This window comes from Caretta caretta, chromosome 26 (genome assembly GCF_965140235.1).
Source record: "Caretta caretta isolate rCarCar2 chromosome 26, rCarCar1.hap1, whole genome shotgun sequence".
Lineage (NCBI taxonomy): Eukaryota > Metazoa > Chordata > Testudines > Cheloniidae > Caretta > Caretta caretta.
Genome location: NC_134231.1, coordinates 16,132,062 through 16,137,414, shown reverse-complemented (window position 1 = coordinate 16,137,414; position 5,353 = coordinate 16,132,062).

Sequence of the window (5,353 nt, the reverse complement as noted above, 5' to 3'; positions counted from 1 at the left end):
TTTCATGATTTCTGTGTGTATATAAAGTCTGCTGCAGTTTCCACATAAACATCTGATGAAGTGAGCTGTGGCTCACGAAAGCTCATGCTCAAATAAATTGGTTAGTCTCTAAGGTGCCACAAGTACTCCTTTTCTTTTTCCCCCTCATGTTGTTCTCCCAGGGGCACTTGCCCATGAGCTCCCTGAGGGAGTCAAAGTCTGCTTTTCTGAAGTCCAGGGTCCGTATTCTGCTGCTTTCCTTTCTTCCTTGTGTCAGGATCCTGAACTTGACCATCTCATGGTCACTGCCTCCCAGGTTCCCATCCACTTTTGCTTCCCCTACTAATTCTTCCCAGTTTGTGAGCAGCAGGTCAAGAAAAGCTCTGCCCCTAGTTGGTTCCTCCAATACTTGCACCAGGAAATTGTCCCCTACACTTTCCAAAAGTTTCCTGGATTGTCTATGCACCGCTGTATTGCTCTCCCAGCAGATATCAGGGTGGTTGAAGTCTCCCATGAGAACCAGGGCGTGCAATCTAGTAACTTCTGCGAGTTGCAAGAAGAAAGCCTCGTCCACCTCATCCCCCTGGTCCGGTGGTCTATAGCAGACTCCCACCATGACATCACACTTGTTGCTCAGGCTTCTAAACTTAATCCAGAGACACTCAGGTTTTTCTGCAGTTTCGTACCGGAGCTCTGAGCAGTCATACTGCTCCCTTACATACAGTGCAACTCCCCCACTTTTTCTGTCCTGCCTGTCCTTCCTGAACAGCTTATATCCATCCATGACAGTACTCCAGTCATGTGAGTTATCCCACCATGTCTCTGTTATTCCAATCACGTCATAGTTCCTTGACTTGACCTTGACCTTGACCATCACCATCATAATTCCTTGACCTTGGCTTGGCCCGTTGCTTTAATGGCCTGCTGGGGTCAGCTTACCACTTCTTTGGGCCTCTGCATGGCATGGCCAGGAGACCTTCCCCACAGGCCCTGCCTGTGGCTCCAGACTTGGCATCCTTGGCACTCTGCAGAGAGCTGGGGGTCTCCAGGCAACCCTTGCACCAATCTGTAGGGAGGGGATCCCTCAAGGGCAGCAAGTTCCTTCCCTACCCTGGGTGCACGAGCCTGTGATAGCTGTGGGACACTCTGCTTCTGTGACCTTAGCAGCTCTGTGGGGCAGGACCAGCTCTCTCTTCTGCTTTGGACCGCACCTGGCACAACGCCTGGGCTATGGCTCGTGCTCTCATGTGCCGTGGTGACACAATGCTATATCACAGCTGTCGGGCAGGCTCCTCACCGTCCTGCAAAGGGCCCCCTGGTCGCAGCCCAAGGTGGAGCTGCACAAAGCAGGCATGTGCCCAAGGTTGGAGATGCCCAGCCAGCAGGCCCCTGGAGCTGATGCTGTGTCATTTGCTCTGGTGCTCTGTGAGCGGCTTTGCTTCCCAAAGCCCAGGGCTCAGCTCTCCCTTGTGCTGCTGCTAGGCTGGGGGATCCATCTAGGCTGGATATTAGGAAACACTGTTTCACTAGGAGGGTGGTGAAGCACTGGAATGGGTTACCTAGGGAGGTGGTAGAATCTCCATCCTTAGAGGTTTTTAAGGCCTGGCTTGACAAAGCCCTGGCTGGGATGATTTAGTTGGCGTTGTGATGTTACACTCCAGGTTCTTTATGGCAATATGTTTATGAGATGGATATGACAGAACTGAGATGTACTTTATGCAAGATGGCTTCTGTGAGGTATCATTGGAAAGGTTCTGATTTATTGAATGTGATTATCCAATGTGTATGCATGTATCGTTTCTGTATCTGACCATGCCTCTGTATTTCAAATGTGCTACATTGGAAGAGGCCAAACAATGTTAATGGCTTACTGGGGAAATGCACACAAGCATAAGGATTACCTCAGGAACAGCAAACACTAGAAACCTCTCAGAGATAGCCCTGCACAATGGGAACTGTTTGACCCAGGTCAGAGCAAAAAAGCTTTCCAGCAAGTTGTGGGGAAGATATAAGAGAGGGACAATGACAACATGAGGTGGCCTCACTCTCCCTACAACAAAACACCGGAAAACACCTGAGAAACAAAGACTGAACTATGAGAAGTGCTGGTCCCAGACTAAGATCTTTAGCCTGTGTATGAAAACCTGGGAAAGCCAAGGCAGCTTGTGCCTTAAGACTCTGCCAGCCTGTTTATCACTCAGGGTGAGAATTTGCTAATTTGTATCCTGCCTATTGAGTGTGTCAAGCTCCGTTTGCATGTTTTGTTTCATTTTTTTAGTAATCTGCTTTGTTCGGTTTGCTCTCCCTTTAACCACTTAACATCTACCTTTTGCAGTTAATAAATGTATTTTGTTTATTATTCAACCCAGTTTATGTCATTTCTAACTGGGGAGGGCAAGAAGTCATGCACATCTCTCTTAGAATCATAGAATATCAGGGTTGGAAGGGACCTCAGGAGGTCACCTAGTCCAACCCCCTGCTCAAAGCAGGACCGATCCCCAATTAAATCATCCCAGCCAGGGCTTTGTCAAGCCTGACCTTAAAAACTTCTAGGGAAAGAGATTCCACCACCTCCCTAGATAACGCATTCCAGTGTTTCACCACTCTCCTAGTGAAAAAGGTTTTCCTAATATCCAACCTAAATCTCCCCCACTGCAACTTGAGACCATTACTCCTTGTTCTGTCATCTGCTACGACTGAGAACAGTCTAGAGCCATCCTCTTTGGAACCCCCTTTCAGGTAGTTGAAAGCAGCTATCGAATCCCCCCTCATTCTTCTCTTCTGAAGACTAAACATCCCCAGTTCCCCCAGCCTCTCCTCATAAGTCATGTGTTCCAGTCCCCTAATCATTTTTGTTGCCCTCCGCTGGACTCTTTCCAATTTTTCCACATCCTTATTGTAGTGTGGGGCCCAAAACTGGACACAGTACTCCAGATGAGGCCTCACCAATGTCAAATAGAGGGGAACGATCACGTCCCTCGATCTGCTGGCAATGCCCCTACTTATACATCCCAAAATGCCATTGGCCTTCTTGGCAACAAGGGCACACTGCTGACTCACATCCAACTTCTCGTCCACTGTAACCCCTAGGTCCTTTTCTGCAGAACTGCTGCCTAGCCATTCGGTCTCTAGTCTGTAGCAGTGCATGGGATTCTTCCGCCTAAGTGCAGGACTCTGCACTTGTCCTTGTTGAACCTCATCAGATTTCTCTTGGCCCAGTCCTCCAGTTTGTCTAGGTCCCTCTGTAACCTGTCCCTATTGTCAAAGTTTGACTCAGATTCACAATTTATCAGACCACTCTGTTTTATTAGCAAAGCTGCTCTGCTAATACATTTAGAAGTGAGCCCCCCGAGTGGGGCTTGTGTCTTTTAATTTATACAGTTTTTTGGAGAACAAGTTACAGAGAAGTTACAGACAAAAGAAGAAAAAGATTTTAGTCACCACCCTTCGAGATCCCTGAGACCAGTCACGTATCTTCAATTACCTGCCACCCTTAACAATCTCCTTTAACAGCTTCCAGTTAACTTAACTAATTGCCCTTCACACCTTCCATTCTGATGCCTGCTTCTTAGACGTGCTGGCTCTATCTTAATTGCTTCTCCATTCAAAAGCTAACTGTCCCTACGTGTGCTCCCTCAGATACTTTGTAACATGTTTTGGCATGCCCTCTCATATACAATGTATCCAGCATGTTCCCTTATACAATGTTATACTTCCACAATCCCCCCTTTTGGTCAAGGCTACACCCATGACCAATGACTTACTGGATTCCATACATCAATCGTTCTTTTTCATTACTTTCACTGGTGACATTTAACAACATTAGAGTAGCACTCTGGATTCCCCAGATCCTCAGGACACAGTAGCTGAGGATTAAGCTTCTCAAAGGACACATGTTGGAAGCAGAACCCTTTCTGGTTCCGACAACCCCTTTTGAGGGAATCGCAGTCATGGTTCTACGTCCACCAGGCAGCAGACGCTAGGCTCACTACTGCTTCTTGTTTGTTGGGTCCTGCTGTCTGCTTACCCTCTGCTTCTGGCAACCGTTACGAGAGCGCAGATTGTAAGGTATTGTAGGCTGTTCCTCTTTGTCTTCTGGGGTTGAAGCTGGTTCTGCGTGGTCTTGCAGAGGTGCTGGGTCCCCGTGAGGTGGCGCTGGCTTACACTGTGAGGCGTGGCTCCATGCAGCGATGCCAGATAATTTAACTGGTGTCTGGGTGGTGAGCAGTACCTGGTATGGACCCTTCCACCGGGGTTCCAAGGCGGGCTTCCGAAGGTGGTGCCGCAGGCAGACCCACTCACCAGGCTCAGGAGTGTGACAGGCAGCGGAGGTGGGTTCCCTTGGCCAAGCTGCTCCCACCTGCCAATGGAAGGAGCTCACCGCTTGCATTAACCCTTTGCAGTACTGGAGGAGCGTGCTGTGAGTTAGGTTTAGGTCTGGGGCTGGGGTAATAGTAGCCATTGTTCGCATAGGGCGTCCCATGATGATTTCAAATGGACTCAATTTGTGTCTCTGGGATGGGGATGACCGAATTTCCATAAGGGCCAGTGGTAAAGCAGCTGGCCAGTTTAACCCTGTGGAACTACAGATTTTTGCCAGCTTATTTTTAAGCACACCATTTCGCCTTTCAACTGCCCCTGCACTCTGTGGATGGTAAGGGCAGTGCAACAGGGGGGTGACATGTAATACCTGGTTTAGATGTTGAACAATTTTTCCAGTAAAATGTGTTCCCCGGTCACTAGACAAAGTGGCAGGAATTCCCTTGGTAGGCATAATGTGGTTTAACAGACATTTTGCAACGGACAATGAATCAGCTTTGCAACAGGGAAAGGCTTCAATCCAACTCGAAAACAGACATATTATAACTAAAATGAATTCATATTTCTGACACTTTGGCATTTGTACAAAAGCAAGTTGCCAGTGTAGGAAAGGTGCTTGAGGCAAACCCCGGAACCCTTGTGTTACTTTTACAGATTTGCCGACATTGTGGCTTTGACAAGTAACACAAGTGGCACAGTGGCGGTTGCAAAGGAGCTGAAATGGGGAGCCCACCAACCCGCCTTACTCATAGCAGAGACCATCCCCTCCTTGCCGACATGCGACACACCATGTAGCAGGGCGGCTAGAGATGGGTAGAGTGAGAGGGGGGCTACAAAGGTACCGGTGGGCGATCGCCAAAGGGAATCAGAATGCAAAGAGCAACCCAAAGCACTCCAGGAGTTTTTCTCTGTTTCTGGGGCAGAATCCTGGAGCTGAGCGAGATGAGACAGGGATGGTGGCGTTACAGAGACAGAGAGGGGACCAAGAAACACTTCTGGTGAAGATTTTATAGTGGCGGCATGTTTTGCAGCAGCAGCAGCAAGTGCATTACCT